Genomic DNA, 20,921 nt, shown 5'->3' on the forward strand with positions numbered 1-20,921 from the left:
AACCCTTTCCTTTCTCCTCCCTTGTTAGTTCAGTCCCTGTGGCTATTCCCACTTTTCTACTTTCTCTCCAGCTGCTTTGGAGGGTGCTTTTCCTGTATTCTCCCCCCATCTCCATCCTCCCTTTGCATGCAAAACCTACTCCCTGCCCTCTGTGGCTTCTGTCTCCTCCAGTTCATCTCTCCATGCCATGTAGCTGCTGAATTCTGTGGTTTTGGTTATGCAGATTTTTGTGTTAATACTCAGATCAGTTTCCTAGGTGTGCAGGATGCTTTAGTGTTGGTCTGGCTTTTTTTCATGGATGTGAGACACACAAAAAATTTCCATGCTGTTCCGTCATCTTGGCTCCTCATAGAAGTTTTTTTTATAGTGAGTTCAAATTTTCTATTTCTTTGTATTCCACCTTACTGTTTTTGTTCAAGGGATATGTCTCTGTCATACAATTTTTTAAATATTTATTTATTTTGAGACAGAGAGATAGAGAAAGACAGAACACAAATGGAGGAGGGGCAGAGAAAGAGGAAGATACAGAACCTGAAGCAGGCTCCAAGCTCTGAGCTGTCAGCACAGAACCTAACATGGGGCTTGAACCCATGAGCCATGAGATCATGACCTGAGTCGAAGTTGGACATTTAACTGACTGAGCCACCCATGCACCCAGAGAGAGATGCACAGAGACAGAAATTTCCAAGCAGACTCCACACTGCCAGTGCATAACCTGATGCAGGGCTCGAACTCATGAACCTTGGGATTCATGACCTGAGCTGGAATCAGGAGTCAGATGCCTAACTGACTGATACACCCAGGCGCCCCTGTCATCTAAATATTTAACTCATTAGCAAATAAGATTTTGTATAACATTACTTTATTGTCTTTTTAGTATCTTTATGATCTGTAATTATATTACTTATTTTATTTTCAATGGCAGGAATTTGTGATTTCTCCATTTTTTTCTCATTTATTGGTGGCAGTGTATTAATTATGTCCATTTTTTAAATACATCAATTTGTGTTTAATTTTTGTTATTTGTATGCTTACAATTTCATTGTTTTTGTTTCTATTGTTTTATCCTTATATATTTATTTTGGGTTTTTTTTTATATTTCTACATTCTTCTTTTATAATATAAACATCTTTTAAAATAAATTTTCTAACAGCAATGGTTTTAGCTATTCTTTGCATATAAATTATGTTTTCATTTTTACTCATGTAAAAGTATTTTTTAAAATTTTTCATTGTGGTTTTTCCTTTGACCAATGGATTATTTGAAATGTGTCATTTCAATTGTAAATATTTAAGACATATTTTTGGATATTTTCTTTATGTCTAATTATCTTGTGTCATAAAACACAACATAACATTTCAAACTTTTAAAGTGTATTGAGTTTTTTTTACTTCTTTATTCAAAAATTTACATTCAAGTTAGTTAAAATACAGGGCAGTCTTGGCTTCAGGAGTAGAACATAGTGATTATCTCTTACATATGACACCCAGTACTTATTCCAAAAAGTACCCTCCTTAATGCTTATCATCCATTTAACCTATCCCCCCACCTCATTCCCCTACAGCAACCTTCAATTTGTTCTCTGTATTTATGAGTCTCTTATGATTATCCTTCCTCTCTGTTCTTATCTTACTTTTCCTTCCTTTCCCCTATGTTCATCTGTTGAGTTTCTCAAATTCCACATATGAATGAAATCATGATATTTGTCTTTCTCCAATTGACTTATTTCATAGTGTAATATCCTCTAGTTCCATCCACGTTATTGCAACTGGCAAGATTTCATTCTTTCTTATATCCAAGTAGTATTCCACTGTATATACACACTTCTTTATCCATTCACGAGATGATGGACATTTGAGGCCTTTCCAAAAGTTGGCTAATGGTTGGTAGCACTGCTATGGACATTTGAGTGCACATGCCCCTTAAGATCAGGATTTTTGTATCCTTTGAATAAATACCTAGTAGTGAAATTCCTGGATCATAGAGTAGTTCTATTCTTAAATTCTCAAAGAACCTCCACAATGTTTTCCAAAATGGCTGCACCAGTTTGCATTCCCACCAGCACTGCAAAAGGGTCCCCATTCCTTACATCCTCAGCAACATCTGTTGCTTCTTGAGTTGTTAATTTTAGCCATATTGACAGGTGTGAGGTGATATTTCATTGTGGTTTTGATTTGTATTTCCCTAAAATTGACTGACATTGAATATCTTTTTCACGTGTCTGTTAGCCATATGGATGGTCAGGAAGAATACAGCGATATCCAATCTCACCACTTGTATTTAACAGAGAACTGAAAATCCTATCCACAGCAATCATAGAGTAACAACAAAAAAATGAAAAGTATCCAAATCAGCAAGGAAGAAGTGAAACTTTCCCCCTCTAAACCTAATTTCTTCAGGATTTTTAGATTATATGATACTCTATATAGAATATCCAAAAGACTTCACCAAAAACTGCTAGAACTTACACACAAATTCAGTAGCCATAGGATAAAAAATCAATGTACAGAAATCTGTTTCATTTCTGTACACCAATAGAGGCCCAGCAGAAAATAAATTTAAGTAATCAATATCATTTAAAGTTCACTAAAATGCATAAGATACCCAGGAATAGACCAAGCCAAAGAGGTGAAATAAACTAACTTAAAAAAAGGTAGTTGGTGGGGATTAAGGAGTGCACTTGTGATGAACACCAGGTGTTGTAGGGAAGTGTTGAATCACTAAACAGTACACCTGAAACTAATATTATACTGTATGTTAACTAATTGAATTTAAATAAAAAGAAAAAAAGAAAGAAAAAGAAATCAATGCATCCTGCCACCTTAATGTGATAGCTGTTCTTACTCTACTCCCATCTTCACAAATTACCCTTTTTAAAAATTGGCTTCCTGCAGGGGTGCCTGGGTGACTCAGTCGGTGAAGCGTCTGACTTCGACTCAGGTCATGATCTCACAGCTTGTGAGTTCCAGCCCTGCGTCGGGCTCTGTGCTGAAAGCTCAGAGCCTGGAACCTGCTTTGTATTCTCTGTCTCTTCTCTCTTCCCCTCCCCAACTTGTGCTCCATCTCTCAAAAATAAATAAATGTAAAAAAATTTTTAAAAATGGCTTTATGTATATATCATACCATATGTCACATTAAATGATTTGCTCTCCATGCATTTATTAGAATGAATGGCAATTTCACTTTTTATTTAATATTAAAATACTGGTATTTTGATTCAATTCACCAGTCTCACTGAACTGGGTTGATTTCCCTCTTGAGGTTGATTAAGCTCAGCTGATTATTCCCTTAAAGATGAAATCCATTATCAATGAGATGGCATATTCAGGATTCTCAGTTAAATGTTTTACTTTTGAACTGTAGTGAAATAACTTATTAGGCAACATCCAACCTTCATCCTACATCATTGAACGCCTTCTGTTCAAATTTCTACTGGGATTATATAATACTTTAAACAATTTATATTCTAAACTATGAATTCCTTGAGGAAATATGATGTGGCATATTTTCTCATTGCTGTATACCCACCTGTAACATAGTTTATGGTACATAATGGGAACTCAATACATCTTGTTGAATAAATGAATTCATGAATTCATATAAAAATTCATTATGCTTACACATTTAATTTAAAATTTAATGTCACTTAAAAGGCTGGGTCTTAAAATTTTAATTCCTAGTAATTCATTATAGAAAGCCATCTCTTTATTTATAAAAAGTAAAATATCTCTCAACCAAGAGTTATACTCCCAAATAAAACTCACCATCATAATTTCAGCATATGCATTCTTTATTTCAGTTTTCTGCCACAGATGTGTTTATTTCAATGAAAGAATGGTGAGAAATTCTATCATTAGATAATATTACACCATAAACTGGAAAATCTCATGATATTGTTTTGTTTCCACTATCAACAAATCCTTGTACTCCCATTGTTCTTCTGTAGCCAGCTTTGTTATTTCAGGGAACAGGCAATCAAAGGCTAGTTCCCCATCATATATCCTATGGTAGTAAATCTTTGTCTAAAATGTCACTCATGTTTGAAATTAGTTTCTTCCTTATCTCTTTAAATATGTTGTCCAATTTCAAATGTTTGCAATGGCTACAAAAACTAATAAATTACTGATTATTTCACTTCTAAAAAGTGCCAAAAAAACCCTTATTTCCTTTACTAATCCCAGTTTTATAGGACATCATAAATGTAGTTCCAGAAAGTTTCTCAATTTTATGTGAACTCCATAAGTTTAAAAGTGTAGTTTTGACTCAGAATTTGAATGTGCCAAAACTTAGCTTGTAAAAGCACTTATGGGGAAAACTCCTCAGCCAAGCTTGTGGAAAATCTAATTACATTAGGAACCTTACTCTAGCATCACCTTTCAAATTCAAAATTGAAAGGTTGTGTTGTAATATAGTTTTTCTAATATATAAAGTTCCATGCTGTTAGGTCTCAATAATCACATATTTGTACACATTATATTAATAGTAATACTCAGCATAATACAACTTTTCAAGAAAAATAAAAACATTTACTAAGGTATAAATAGAAACCTCCCTGAATTTCTATGTATGCCAATCTTGGTAGTACTCAATGTAAATAAGTGTCTCAGTGCTACCAAAAAAAAAAAAAATCTTTATTTTGATAGAGGGAGAGCACAAGCTTGTAAGGGGCAGAGAGAGAGGGAGAGAGAGAATCCCAAGCAGGCTCTACACCATCAGCACAGACCCCAATTGAGGGCTCAGATAGACGAACTGTGAGATCATGACCTGAGGCTAAATCAAGAGTTGGATGCTTAACTGACTGAGCCACCCAGGAAATCCTGTTTTGTTTTTTGTTTTTCTAATACATAGTGATTTTTCCCTCACCTCATTTGACATTCAGTACTAAAATACTGCCAGTTTGGTATTTGGAGGGAACAATAAATTTGAAACACTGCATTTTAGCTCTAAACACCATCTTCAAAATTGGGGGGGGGGAGGAAAACTGGATGATGGAAGTATGAGAATTGACATAGCATATATGTCCTAGGTTCTAATATTCTTTGCCATGTAGTGTTGTCTTTTGTTATGACTTACTGTGCCTGGCTTTCACGAAAGCTAGAAGTACATAAAGAAAAGAGGCATCAACAGGAACATAGTAATACATTACTAAACTTTATAAATTCTATTTGTATTCATAAATGTTAGAGTCAATGATAGATGTTTGGCAAACACACTGACATCTTGTTTCAATGCCAACAAGCATAACAGTTGAATATTTCCTTAAATATTTCTCTTACTAGTATGCCATCAGAAGAGATAATAATACATCTGTTCTGTTACTTTTAAAATAGTTAAATACTATATTACCTTTAAGGATTTTTTTTTTTTTTGCCAATTGGTTTAAATTCTTATAATTGTTCTTCTTGTAGATTGTGCCTTACTTTCAGACTTGCATTTACTGTGTCCTGGTATATTTAAGGTCTCAGCATTTTAACAGCATGGATATACTCTGAATATTTTAGAGTCTTATTTATTTTTTTGTTTGTTTATGTATGTATGTATGTATGTATGTATGTATGTATTTATTTATTTATTTTAGAGAAGGAAAGAGAGAGCACAAGTTGGGGATGGGCAGAGAATGAGGGAGAAGAGGGAGAAAGAGAATCCCAAACAATCTCTACACTCAGCACAGAGCCCCATGCAGGGCTCGATCTCATGACTGTGAGATCACTATCTGAGATGATATGATGTGTTGGATGTTTAACTTACTGAGTCACCAAGGTGCCCCTAGTGTCTGTCTTCTTAAGGAAAAGGTATATTTATCTCTTACAGATTCATTTAGGCATGAAGCCTATATTTTTTTTTAACTTGCATTGATAAAATAAATGTTACTTTTAGGTGGAGTCATTGAATGGTCATTTGCATGTTTTCCTATATAATCTCTTAATATGGAAAACTATTACGGATTTTACTATTTTTTTCTTCAATAAAAATTATTTGATGGCTTGCTAAATTCACCCACATCATTGAATAGTATCACTTGAAATCAGAGAACTTTTCAAGAATTTAGCCAGGTGGAATTACTATATGGTTTGAGGTTTTTTTTTTTTTTAAATATTAACACTCCCTCAAAGTTTTCAATTTTATTCATTTTTAAACTTAAAAGTTGCCAGTTTTTGACCTGTATACATTGTGGCTCTATTTCTGAAATGAAAAATAAAACTAACTTCATGTCAGGTCTGAGTTAGGACAAAGTATTTAATCAGAATTTCAAATGGTAGCATGTAAAAGGTATGGATTTAAAGGTGCCCACTGGGGGCGCCTGGGTGGTGCAGTCGGTTAAGCGTCCGACTTCAGCCGGGTCACGATCTCACGGTCTGTGAGTTCGAGCCCCGCGTCGGGCTCTGGGCTGATGGCTCAGAGCCTGGAGCCTGTTTCCGATTCTGTGTCTCCCTCTCTCTCTGCCCCTCCCCCGTTCATGCTCTGTCTCTCTCTGTCCCAAAAATAAATAAACGCTGAAAAAAAAAAAATAAAGGTGCCCATTGTGTATTACTGTTACTTAGCATTTAAATCGAATATTTTCTTTGCAACGCTCATGTTAATATTTTCTTGGCCATTCAAATGAACAGCAAAAAAAGCAATGCCAGCTGTCTGCTACCAGTTTGACAATCTCTACCTATAATTTCAAGTGATAAGTCAATGGTACAAAAGTGATTACATACTCTAAGATTGCACCCTTCTGTAGTAAATTCATGGCATATCTACACCTACATTAGCAAAGTATATTTTGAAGATATACTGCCGATCTAACACTGTACTGTAGTCATTTTCTCAGCATCAGGCAGAAACGTACATGAGTGATATATCACTTTTCAGGGTTGACATTGTATGGAAACATGCTTTTCATGAGCTTACCTTTCATACAATCAAATTAAAAAAAACAATAGATGTAATCTAAAGCATTAAGATGACTTACATAAGTGTTATCATAATCACTATTCCCAGGTTTCCACAGAATTAGTTCCATGATGATTTTAAACCATAAAGAAAAACATGATTCTGGAAAACTACAAGAGTTAAAAATAGGATTACCCAAAGAGGAGTTAGGATGGCAGAGAGGTAGGGGGAACCTTGGACTGCCCATGTCAGTCAAATTATCTGTATTTGGGTCATATTACTTGGAATACCGAGGAAATTGATCAGCAGAGTGTCAGGAGTATCTCCACATTTGGAGGCAGGCAGCTTGAAAGGTGAGAGGTGCATGTGAATTGAGCAAGATAAAATGGTGGAGTGATGGAGGGGAGGGAACTCCTTCCATGGAAAGACAAAAAAGGAGAGAAAGAAAGAGGGCTTTAGATACTCGCGTTAGCACAAGAAGAAAACCTCTCTGGACCATGGACTAAGGAGCAGGAAGTACAGAGTGTCCCAGTCGTTGTTTTGCAAACAGCCTCAGGAGCTCAAACTTGGAGATTTTGGTATTGCAAAACTCTCTATGGGGCAAGGCTGTGGGTCAGCTCCTGGACAGGAAGGAGCTGGCTCCAGAGTGCATAGCATGGCATACTGATCTCTGGGTCACATTGGGAGGGAACATTCCTTTTCCTGGAGTACTTTTGGAAGATGGTGTATTAGCTCCCCAAGGACAAAATGCCCTGCAGGTGCCAGCCAAAAACCTTTCATCAGCAGGGTAGAGAGGTTCTACTCCAGAGCAGGAGTGGAGCTGTGCTGTGCAGGGTCCTTTCAGACTTTAAGTTTTGAATCCCAGCCAAGTTCTAAGGATAAGGTGCAGAATAGTTGAAGCACAGGGTGAGGTGACTGCCCTCACCGTTCTGTGAGGGCTGCCTGAAAAGCAAGTGTTGAAATCCCATGTCCAGGTACATTGATGTGATGCAACTTTTCCACATAAAACCAACATTTTGGGACTTCAGAAAACAACACAGTGGCCCCAGTGGAGGGGGGACATGCTTACACCAAACCTTGACCTTTTGTGCCTGGCAATTGCTTATTTAATGGGGCAAGACTGATCAGACCCAATGTTGCCAGATTTCTTCCAGAGCAGTACAGCCATCACACCCAGGCACCAAGAGACAACTCTTTTTTTTTTCTTTTTCTTTTTATCCCTCTTCACTTTTTCTTTTGGAATAAGGCTCATCGTTTCTGATTTGTTTTTGGTCATATCATTTTATGTTATTTTTTACAGGCTTTTTTATTCTTTTCTTTTTCCTTTTTTTCTCTTTTCTTCTTTTTCTTTCTCTTTCCTTGGAATCAGCTTCAAAGTTTTGTGATTCTGTTTGTTTGGTTTTCTTTTCTTCCCATTATTTTTTTCTTTTTTTATGGGATCAACTCCCCCCTCTTTTTTTCAACAAGGAAATGAAAGCACACCTAGTTAAATATCCAAACACTCTAACAATGCGAGCAAAGAAGAGCTCTGCAGAGGACTGACCAGTGGGGAAAAACAGCGAGTACACATAGCAAAGTGCACAACACATACACCAGAAACACTTCCTGGAGTGCCAGACCCTGGACAGTGTATGACGCCTTTATAATACAGTAGTATTCTCAGATGCAGGACACATAATAAGCTTTTAAAACATGCAAAAGACAGAAACAGCCAAAATGACAAGAGAAAGGAATTCTCCCCAAAAGAAAGGTCAAGAAGAGATGATATCCAGAGATTTGTTCAAAACATGTATAAAAAAAATATATCTGAACAAGGATTTAGAACAAGTCATAATACTAATCTGGGATTGAGAAAAGGATAGAAGACACCAGAGAAACCTTTGTTGAAGTGATCAAAGACCTAATAACTAGTCACAATGCATTAAAAAATGTTATAACTGAGATGCAAAATAAATGAGGATTTAAAAAGCAGAGGAGAGAATAGGTGAAATAGAAATTAAAATTATGGAAAATAATGAAGCTGAAAACGAGGGGAAATAAACAAAACAATATCCATATCATAGGAGTTCCAGAAGAAGAAGAACGAGAAAAGGGGCAGAAGGTTTATTTGAAAAATCATAGCTAAGAACTTCCCTAATCTTGGGTAAGGAAACAGGCATCCAAATATGAGGCACAAAGAACTCCCTTCAAAATCAACAACAAACAGGTCAACAACAGGACATACCATACTGAAACTGGAAAAATACAAAGATACAGAGAATGCCAAAAGCAGCCAGGGACAAAAGTTCCTTAACCTACAAGGGTAGACACATAAGTTTAGTAGCAGACCTGTTACTGAAACTTGGCAAGCCAGAAGCAAGTGGCAGGAATATTCAATGTGCTGAATGAGAAAAGTATGCAGCCCCAAATCCTTTATCCGGCAAGACTGTCATTCAGAATAGAAGAAGATATAAAGGCTAAAGGAGTTTGTAACCACTAAACAAGCCCTGCAAGAGATCATAAGGGGCACTCTGTGAGTGGAAAACAATAAAGACTACAAAGGACCAAGAACATCACCACAAACATAAAATCTTCAGATAACACAATGGCACTAAATTATTATCTTACAATATTCATTCTGAATGTAAATGGACTAAATGCCTGAATTAAAGACAGGGTAACAGAATGGATAACGAACAGAAAACCCACTTATATGCTGCCCACAAAGAGATTCATTTTAGACTTGAGAACATGTGAAAATTGAAAGTGAAGGATTGGAGAAACATCCATCAAGCTATTGGATGTCAAAAAAAGCGAGACTAGCCATACTTATAGCAGAAAAACGAGATTTTATTTTATTTATTTATTTATTTATTTATTTATTTATTTATTTTTAAAAACGAAAATTATTGTCAAATTGGTTTCCATACAACACCCAGTGCTCATCCAAACATGTGCCCTCCTCAAAACCCCTCACCCACCCTCCCCTCCCTCCCACCCCCCCATCAACTCTCAGTTTGTTCTCGGTTTTTAAGAGTCTCTTAGGTTTTGACTCCCTCCCTCTCTAACTCCTTTTTTTTTCCTTCCACTCCCCCATGGTCTTCTGTTAAGTTTCTCAGGATCCATATAAGAGTGAAACCATATGGTATCTGTCTTTCTCTGTATGGCTTATTTCACTTAGCATAATACTCTCCAGTTCAATCCACGTTGCTACAAAAGGCCATATTTCATTTTTTCTCATTGCCACGTAGTATTCCATTGTGTATATAAACCACAATTTCTTTTTCCATTCATCAGTTGATGGACATTTAGGCTCTTTCCATAATTTGGCTATTGTTGAGAGTGCTGCTATGAACATTGGAGTACAAGTGCCCGTATGCATCAGCACTACTGTATCACTTGGGTAAATTCCTAGCCGTGCTATTGCTGGGTCATAGGGTAGATCTATTTTTAATTTTTTGAGGAACCTCCACCCTGTTTTCCAGAGCGGCTGCACCACTTTGCATCCCCACCAACAGTGCAAGAGGGTTCCCATTTCTCCACATCCTCGCCAGCATCTATAGTCTCCTGATTTGTTCATTTTAGCCACTCTGACTGGCGTGAGGTGGTATCTGAGTGTGGTTTCGATTTGTATTTCCCCGATGAGGAGTGATGTTGATCATTTTTTCATGTGTTGGTTGGCCATCTGGATGTCTTCTTTGGAGAAGTGTCCATTCATGTTTTCTGCCCATTTCTTCACTAGATTATTTGTTTTTCGGGTGTGGAGTTTGGTGAGTTCTTTATAGATTTTGGATACTAGCCCTTTGTCTGATATGTCATTTGCAAATATCTTTTCCCATTCCACTTTGAATTAAAGGCTTTGTTCTTTGGGTACATATCTAGTGTAGGAATTTCTGAATTATAAGGTAATTCTATTTTTAACATTTTGCAGAATCTCAATACTGCTTTCCAGAGCGGCTGCACCACTTTGCATTCCCACCAACAGTGCAAGAGGATTCCCGTTTCTCCACATCCTCGCCAGCATTTATTCTCTCCTGATTTGCTCATTTTAGCCACTCTGACTGGCGTGAGGTGGTGTCTGAGTGTGGTTTTGAATTGCATTTCCCTGATGAGGAGCGACGTGGAGCATCTTTTCATGTGCCTGTTGGCCACCTGGATGTCTTCTTTAGAGAAGTGTTTATTCATGTTTTCAGCCCATTTCTTCACTGGGTTATTTGCTTTTCAGGTGTGAAGTTTGGTGAGCTCTTTATAGATTTTGGATACTAGCCCTTTGTCCGATATGCCATTTGCAAATATCTTTTCCCATTCCGTTGGTTGCCTTTTAGTTTTGTTGGTTATTTCCTTTGCAGTGCAGAAGCTTTTTATCTTCATGAGGTCGCAAAAGTTCATTTTTGCTTTTTACTCCCTTGCCTTTGGAGATGTGTCAAGTAAGAAATTGCTGCGGCTGAGGTCAGAGAGGTTTTTTCCTGCTTTCTCCTCTAGGGTTTGGATAGCTTCCTGTCTCACATTCAGGTCCTTTATCCATTTTGAGTTTATTTTTGTGAATGGTGTGAGAAAGTGGTCTAGTTTCAACCTTCTGCATGTTGCTGTCCAGTTCTCCCAGCACCATTTGTTGAAGAGCTGTCTTTTTTCCATTGGATATTCTTTCCTGCTTTGTCAAAGGTTAGTTGGCCGTACTTTTGTGGGTCTAGTTCTGGGGTTTCTATTCTATTCCATTAGTCTATGTGCCTGTTTTTGTGCCAATACCATGCTGTCTTGATGATGACAGCGTTGTAGTAGAGGCTAAAGTCTGGGATTGTGATGCCTCCTGCTTTGGTCTTCTTCTTCAATATTACTTTGGCTATTCGGGTTCTTTTGTGGTTCCGTACAAATTTTAGGATTGCTTCTTCTAGCTTCGAGAAGAATGCTGGTGCAATTTTGATTGGGATTGCATTGAATGTGTAGATAGCTTTGGGTAGTATTGACATTTTAACAATATTTATTCTTCCAATCCATGAGCACGGAATGTTTTTCCATTTCTTTATATCTTCTTTAATTTCCTTCATAGGCTATGTATAGTTTTCAGCATATAGATTTTCTACATGTTTGGTTAGGTTTATTCCTAGGTATTTTGTGCTTCTTGGTGCAATTGTGAATGGGATCAGTTTCTTTATTTGTCTTTCTGTTGCTTCATTGTTAGTGTATAAGAATACAACTGATTCCTATACATTGATTTTGTATCCTGTGACTTTGCTGAATTCATGGATCAGTTTTTGCAAACTTTTGGTGGATTCTATAGGGTTTTCCAGGTATAATATCATGTCGTCTGCAAAAAGTGAAAGCTTGACTTCATCTTTGCCAATTCTGATGCTTTTGATTTCCTTTTGTTGTCTGATTGCTGATGCTAGAACCTCCAACACTATGTTAAACAACAGCGGTGAGAGTGCACATCCCTGTTGTGTTCCTGATCTCAGGAAGAGAGCTCTCAGTTTTTCCCCATTGAGGATGACATTAGCTGTGGGCTTTTCATAAATAGCTTTTATGATGTTTAAGTATGTTCCTTCTATCCCGACTTTCTTGAGGTTTTTTTATGAAGAAACGACCCTGAATTTTGTCAAATGCTTTTTCTACATTGATTGACAGGATCATATGGATCTTATCTTTTCTTTTCTTAATGTGATGTATCACATTGATTGAATTGCAAATGTTGAACTAGTCCTGCAGCCCAGGAATGAATCCCACTTGATCATGGTGAATAATTCTTTTTATATACTGTTGGGTTCGATTTGCTAGTATCTTATTGAGAATTTTTTCATCCGTATTCATCAGGGATATTGGCCTGTAGTTATGTTTTTCTGCTGGGTCTCTGTCTTGTTTAGGAATCAAAGTAATGCTGGATTCAAAGAATGAGTCTGGAAGTTTTCCTTCTCTTTCTATTATTTAGAGCAGCAAGAGAAGGATAGGTATTATCTCAGCTTTAAATGTCTGGTAGAAGTCCCCTGGAAAGCCTTCTGGTCCTGGACTCTTATTTGTTGGGAGATTTTTGATAACTGGTCCAATTTCTTTGCTGGTAATGGGTCTGTTAAAGTTTTCTATTTCTTCCTGTTTGAGTTTTGGAAGTGTGTGGGTGCTTAAGAATTTGTCCATTTCTTGCAGGTTGTCCAGTTTGTTGGCATATAATTTTTCATAGTATTCCCTGATAATTGCTTGTATTTCTGAGGGATTGGTTGCCATAATCCCATTTTCTTTTTTTTTTTTTTTTTTTAACTTTTATTTATTTTTGAGACAGAGAGAGACAGAGCATGAACGGGAGAGGAGCATAGAGAGAGGGAGACATAGAATCTCAAACAGGCTCTAGGCTCTGAGCTGTCAGCACAGAGCCCGACGCGGGGCTCGAACTTACGGACCGTGAGATCATGACGTGAGCCGAAGTCGGACGCCCAACCGACCAAGCCACCCAGGCGCCCCATATAATCCCATTTTCATTCATGATTTTATCTATTTGGGTCATATGCCTTTTCTTTTTGAGAAGCCTGGCTAGAGGTTTATCAGTTTTGTTTATTTTTTCAAAAAACCAACTCTTGGTTTCATTGATCGGCTCTACAGTTTTTTTTTTAGATTCTATATTGTTTATTTCTGCTCTGATCTTTATTATTTCTCTTCTTCTGCTGTGTTTGGGGTGTCTTTGCTGTTCTGCTTCTAGTTCCATTAGGTGTGCTGTTAGATTTTGTATTTGGGATTTTTCTTGTTTCTTGAGCTAGGCCTGGATTGCAATGTATTTTCCTCTCAGGACTGCCTTCGCTGCATCCCAAAGAGTTTGGGTTGTTGTAATTTCATTTTCATTTGTTTCCATGTATTGTTTAACTTCTTCTCTAATTGCCTGGTTGTCCCATTCATTCTTTAGTAGGGTGTTCTTTACCTCCATGCTTTTGGAGGTTTCCAGACTTTTTCCTGTGGTTGATTTCAAGCTTCATCGCATTGTGGTGTGAAAGTATGCATGGTATGATCACAATTCTTTTCTACTTAGGAAGGGCTGTTTTGTGACCCAGTATGTGATCTATCTTGGAGAATGCTCCATGTGCACTCGAGAAGAACGTATATTCTATTGCTTTGGGATGCAGAGTTCTAAATATATCTGTCAAGTCCATCTGATCCAATGTGTCATTCAGGGCCCTTGTTTCTTTATTGACCGTGTGTCTAGATGATCTGCCCATTGCTGTAAGTGGAGTGTTAAAGTCCCCTGCAATTACCACATTCTTATCAATAAGGTTGCGTATGTTTGTGATTAATTGTTTTATATATTTGGGGGCTCCGGTATTCGGCGCATAGACATTTATAATTGTTAGCTCTTCCTGATGGATGGACCCTGTAATTATTATATAATGTCCTTTCTCATCTCTTGTTACAGCCTTTAATTTAAAGTCGTTGTCTGATATAAGTATGGCTACTCCAGCTTTCTTTTGACTTCAGTAGCATGACAGATAGTTCTCCATCTCCTCACTTGCAATCTGAAGGTGTGCTCAGGTCTAAAATGAGTCTCTTGTAGATAGCAAATAGATGGGCCTTGTTTTTGTATCCATTCTGATACCCTATGTCTTTTGGTTGGAGCATTTAGTCCATTTACATTCAATGTTATCATAGAAAGATATGGGGTTAGAGTCATTGTGATGTCTTTAGGTTTCATGCTTGTAGTGACGTATCTGGTACTTTGTGGTCCTTGCAACATTTCACTCACAGAATCCCCCTTAGGATCTCTTGTGGGGCTGGTTTAGTGGTGATGAATTCTTTCAGCATTTGTTTGGTTGGGAAGACCTTTATCTCTCCTTCTATTCTGAATGACAGACTTGCTGGATAAAGGATTCTCAGCTGCATATTTTTTTTTTTCTGTTCATCACATTGAAGATTCCCTGCCATTCCTTTTGGCCTGCCAAGTTTCAGTAGATAGGTCTGCCACTAGTCTTATCGGTCTCCCTTTATAAGTTAGTGCGTGTTTATCCCTAGCTGGTTTCAGAATTTTCTCTATCCTTGTATTTTGCCAGTTTTCACTATGATATGTCATGCAGATCAATTCAAGTTACATCTGAAGGGAGTTCTCTGTGCCTCTTGGATTTCAATGCCTTTTTCCTTCCCCAGATCAGGGAAGTTCTCAGCTATGATTTGTTCAACTACATCTTCAGACCCTGTCTCTCTCTCTTCCTCTTTTGGAATTCCTATTACATGGATATTGTTCCGTTTCATTGCATCACTTAGTTCTCTAATTCTCCCCTCATACTCCTGGATTTTTAAAAATCTTTTCTCAGCTTCCTCTTTTTCCATAATTTCATCTTCTAATTCACCTATTCTCTCCTCTGCCTCTTCAATCGGACCTGTGGTCACCTCCATTTTATTTTGCACCTCATTTATAGCATTTTTTAGCTCCTCATGACTGTTTCTTAGTCCCCTGATCTCTGTATAGTTCCCTCTTTGGACCACTTTTGCTGCATCCAAAATGTTTTAGACCATTCTATTTTCATTTTCATTTGATTCCATGATTTCTTTGGATTCCTTGTTTTCTTAATTGACTCATTCATTATTTAGTAGCATGTTGTTTACACACCATGGAATTGTGGTCTTTCAGTTTTATTCTTGTGGTTGACCTCAAGCTTCATAGCATTGTGTTCAGAAAAATATGCATGGTATGTTCTCAATATTTTTCTATTTGTTCAGGCCTTATTTGTGACTCAGTTCTGGAGAATATCACATGTACACTTGAAAAGAATGTGTATTCTGCTATTTTAACATGGAATGGTCTGAATAAATCTGTTAAATCTATTTGGTCCAGTGTTTCATACAAAGCCATTGTTTCCTGCTTTATTTTTTTATTGGTGTTAGAGACTCCTATTATTATTATGTTATTATTGATGACTTCCTTTATGCTTGCTATTAATTGTTTTTATGTATTTGGTTGCATCCAAAATGGATGCATAATTACTTACAATTGTTATATCTTTTTTTGGATTGTTACCCTTTTTTATGATATAGCACCATTCCTCATCTCTTGTTACAGCCTTTGATTTAAAGCCTAGTTTGTCCAATATAAGTAATGCTAGTTTGACTATCTTTTGATGTCCATTTACATGATAAATGCTTCTTCATCCCTTCACTTTCAATCTGCAGGTGTCTTCAGGTCTAAAATGAGTTTCTTGTAGGCAACATATAGATGTGTCTTATATTATTATTATTATTATTATTATTATTATTATTTTATCCATTTTGGCACCCTATGTTTTTTTTTTGGATAATTTAATCCATTTGTATTCACAGTAATTATTGGTAGATATGGATTTAGTGCCATTTTATTAATTGTTTTGTCTTTTCTGGAGATTTTCTCTGTTCCTTTCTTGTCTTTGTCATTTTTGGTCTTTTCTTCCGACTCAAAGAGTCCCCTCTAATTTCTTGCAGGGTCAGTTAGTGGTCATGCACCCCTTTAGTTTTTGTTTGTCTGGGAAATTCTTCAACTGTCCTTTTATTCTAAATGATAGTCTTGATGGGTAGAGTATTCTTGCCTTCAGATTTTTCCTATTCAGGGCTTTAAATGTATCATCTCCCTCACTCCCTTCTGGCTTGACAAGTTTCTTTGAGAAATGTGCATTTAGACTTATGGGTATTCCCTTGTCAGTCACTTATTTCTTTGTCCTACTGCTTTCAGTATTTTTTCTTTATAACTATCTGTTGCAAATTTAATTACAATACATCTTAGTGTTGACCTGCTTTTGTTGATTTTTATGGGAGTTTTCTGTGCCTCCTGGATCTGGATATCTGTTTCCTTCCCCATATTAGGGAAGTTTTCAGCTATTTTTTTTCCATAAATATATTTGCTGTCCCCTTTCTTTCTTTGTCTTCTGGGAATCCTGTAACCTGAATGTTATTACATTTGATGGAGTCCCTGAGTTCTATGTCACTGAGTTATTTAATTATATTCTCATGTTGTATAATTCTATCTTTTGTCCAGCTTCATTATTTTCCATTATTTTGTCTTCTATATTACCTATTCATTCTTCTGCTTGTTCCAGATGTTCATTGCCTCAAGCTTGTTTCTAATCTCAGTCACTGCATTTTTTCATTTCTAACTGATACTTTTTAACTTTTTTATCTCTGTGGCAGAGTTCTCCTGTCTTCTTTCTCTTCTCAAGCTCTGAGAGTATCCTTATTATTGTTGCTTTAAATTCTCCATCAAGCATGTTACTTATATTAGTTTTGTTTAGACCTTTGGCCATGGCTGTATCTTGTTCTTTCATCTTGGATGATTTCCTCCATCTTGACATTTTCTCTAATTCTCTGCCTTCTTTGTGTTAGCAAAACCAGTTATATTCCCTTTTATGGAAAATAATAGATTTATGAAGAAGAGGCCATGTAGTGTCTAGGGTCTGGTGCTTCAGGGAATGTTTCTAGAGTGTGCTGCATGCATTCTGCTGTTGTGTTTTGGCTGTTCTATCATTTAGACCAGTAATCTACAGAGAGGCTCTTCTTGCCTGCAGTGGGAAGTGTTTGGTCACTGGTCAGAAAAAGGTGAGTTTTAACTAGGTGTGCTCTGGTCTGCTTGTGAATTTAAACATGATACTACTTCCACTAGAATTGAAGCTCTGTAGAAATCTCTTGTCATAAGATGTGGTTTTGGGAGGAATTTTTGCTGGTCATTTTGGGAAGGGGCCTACAACATGGACCGAGGCAGACTTGACTGAGAAGAGCAGTCCCACCATAGCTGAGGGGTGTGGGACTTGATGAAAGCAAGTTAGGCAAACTTTGTCAGTCCTGTGCTGCTTCCCATAGGTGCTCTGTGTTTATGCCTAGAGGAAAGGGAGGTAAATGGTGCCTGTAAGATCCTTTGTCCCTAGAGAAGTGTCTCTGTGAATACCACCTCTTAGGGAAGCACTGAGAAGAGTAAATAATGTCCTCACTGTGTGTCCCAGGTATTTTTCAGATAAGTGTTTCTAAGCTGTCTCTGGATTTTTAGCCTGCCTTGTCTCCATGAGGAGAAGAGTGTCCTTTGGGCTCTATCCTAACCAAGCCTGCTGACCTTTAAAACTTTATTCTTTAGGGGTGCCTGGGGGTTCAGTTGGTTAAGCGTCCAACTTTGGCTCAGGTCATAATCTATCTCACGGCTTGTGGGTTCAAGCCCCACATCAGGCTCTCTGCTGACTGCTTAGAGCTTAGATCCTGGTTCAGATTCTGTGTCGTCCTCTCTCTGTGCCTCTCCCCCTCTTGTGTTCTCTCTTTCTCTCAAAAATAAATAAACATTAAAAATCTTTATACTTTAGAGACATGGTGTGGGGAGGGTCTTGTGCTTGTTTTCTGGAAGAAGTGCTTATTCTGTTGGAACTGAGGCAAGCTTGACTGAGAAGTGTGGTCCTGCCAGAGCACTGGGGGAGAGGGAGAGGTGTGGAACATGGTATAAACAAGTTAGGTAGTTTATGTCATTGCTGCACTACATCCTGCGGGAGACTTTGTGTTTATGCTGCTTTTAGGTGGTAGTAATGGCACTGCCCAGACTCCTTGTTCCCAGAGAGTTGTCTCTGTGATGGCTGCCTCTCAGGAATATGCTCTGAGAAGTGTGAATAATCTCCCTCCTGTGTGCCCCAGGCATTCCTCAGATCGTCATTTCCACACCATCTCCCCCGTGGATTTTTGACTACCATCTCTTCAGGAGCAGCACACTGCCATCTAGCCTCTATCCCAGCCAAGCTATTTGGCATTCAAAACTCCAGGCTTTAAGCTCCAGTGGTTGAAAGAACTCATGAAATTCAGCCCCTCTCTTTTTCCCAGCCAATAGCTTTGGGAAAATACTCTCCTTATGCATTCCTCTGTGTGCTCTACTTTCTCTCATCTTTCTCTGAAACCATGGCTCCTGCCTCTCCACAGCACCTGCAATCCATTTCTTCCCTGAACCACATCTCCATATTTCCAACCTTGTTCAATGTGGCCCCCTTATTTCTCTGTAGTTATATAATAACTGTCAGTCTTCAGGTTGATTTCTGGGGTATTTAGGATGATTTGATAGTTATCTTATTATGTTCAAAGGAACCAGAGGAGCCTACAGTCTTCCTACTCTGCCGCCATCTTCTCACCCTTCTAGGATGCATTCATTTCTAATCAGGGTAATATTCATGCAGTATATTCAGTAGTTCTTTAGGGTAAATGCTAACCAATTAAAATATAAATTGTGACTTTCTGTGTTATAGAGTAGATATACAAAGTCGTAGTTTTCATTAGCTAATTCTCTTTATAAATAGACTAAAACATTTCAAAAAGCTTGTGAAGTTTTATAATTTATTCCATTGCTCCATCTTATGGGTCCTCAGTTGGAATGTGTGATAGGAGAATAATCATTCAAATTAAAGGCTATTATGAGCTCTTTAAATGTACTTTTTATTAAACTTCATTTATTTAAGATAATTATAGATACATATAATAAACAATGCAGAGATCTCCTACATACATACCTTTTCCCTTATTTTCCCAAAATTAAAATTTTGCAAAATTATAGGACAATATCACAACTGGATATTGACATTGTTACATGCAAATTACAAAACAGTTCTATCACATTGATCTCTCCATTGTATTTTTATAGAAATTTATTTTTACTTTATTTTTAAGTGAGGTATAATTGGCATACAGCATTATATTAGTTTAAGGTGTACAATATAATGATTTGTTATTTTTAGATATTGGGAATGATCACCACAATTATCTAGTTGACATTCATCACCATACATAGTTATATAGTTTCTTGTTCTTGTGATGAAAACTTTTAAGATTTGCTCTTTTAGTAACTTTCAAATATGCAATACAGTATTAAGTATAACTTCCATGTTGTACATTATATCCCCACGACTTATTTACTTTATAGCTAGAAATTTGTGCCTTTTGACAACCTTCACTTATTTTGCCCACCTCTCATCTCCCACCTTTGGGAACCACCAATATGTTCTCTGTATCTATGAGCTTGTTTTTCTTTTTTTTTTCCATCCACATATAAGTAAGATCATACAGTATTTATCTTTATCTGCCTTATTTCTTTTATTATAAAACCCACCAGTTTCTACCATATAGTTGCATATGGAAAGATTTCATTACTTTTATGGATAATATCCCATTGTGTATATTTGCCATATCTTCATTCATTCACCCATAAATGGACACTTTTGTTGTTTCCATATCTTAGCTATTGTAAGTAATGTTAAACTGAGTATGGGGGGTGCATACATCTTTTTGAGTTAGTGGTTTTTTTTTTTTTCCTTTGGATAAATACCCAGAAATGGAATTGCTGTATCATATTCTATTTTTAACTTTTTTGAGGAAACTCCATACTATTTTTGATAGTGGCTGCACCAATTTACACTCCCTCAAGAATGCATATACTCATCAGCACTTGTTATTTATTTGTCTTTTTATGATAGTCATTATGATAGGTGTGAGTTGATATCTCATTGTGGTTTTGATTTGCATTTCCCTAATGATTAGTGATGTTGATCATCTTTACCTGTGCCTGTTGCACTCTTGTCTATCTTATTTCAAAAAATGTTTTAGATCTTCTGCCCATTTTTAATCAACATTTTTGTTATTGACTTGTATGAGTTCTGTCTATATTTTGAATATTAATCTTGTATCAGATATGTGATTTGTAAATATTTTCCCCTATTCATTAGGTTGCCTTTTCATTTTTCTGGTAGTTTCCCTTATGGTACATAAGCTTTTAAATTTGATGTACTCCCGTTTTTGTTTTTCTGGTTTTTTTTTTGTTGTTGTTTTGTTGTTGTTGTTGTTGTTGTTGCCTTTGCTGTTGGTGTCAAATCCAAAAAATCATCACCAAGATTGATGCAAAAAGTTTACATATTATGTTTTCTTCTTGGAGTTTTATGATTTAGGTTCTTACATTTAAGTCTTTAATCCACTTTGAGTTAATTTTTGTGTAGGTATAAGATAATGGTCCAATTTCATTCTCTTGCATGTATCTGTATAGTTATCTCAAAAGCATTTATTGAAGAGACTGTAATATTTCCTCCATTGTAGAGCCTTATATCCTTTGTCACAAATTAATTGACCAT

The sequence above is a fragment of the Acinonyx jubatus genome, chromosome X, assembly GCF_027475565.1.
Source record: "Acinonyx jubatus isolate Ajub_Pintada_27869175 chromosome X, VMU_Ajub_asm_v1.0, whole genome shotgun sequence".
Classification (NCBI taxonomy): Eukaryota; Metazoa; Chordata; class Mammalia; order Carnivora; family Felidae; genus Acinonyx; species Acinonyx jubatus.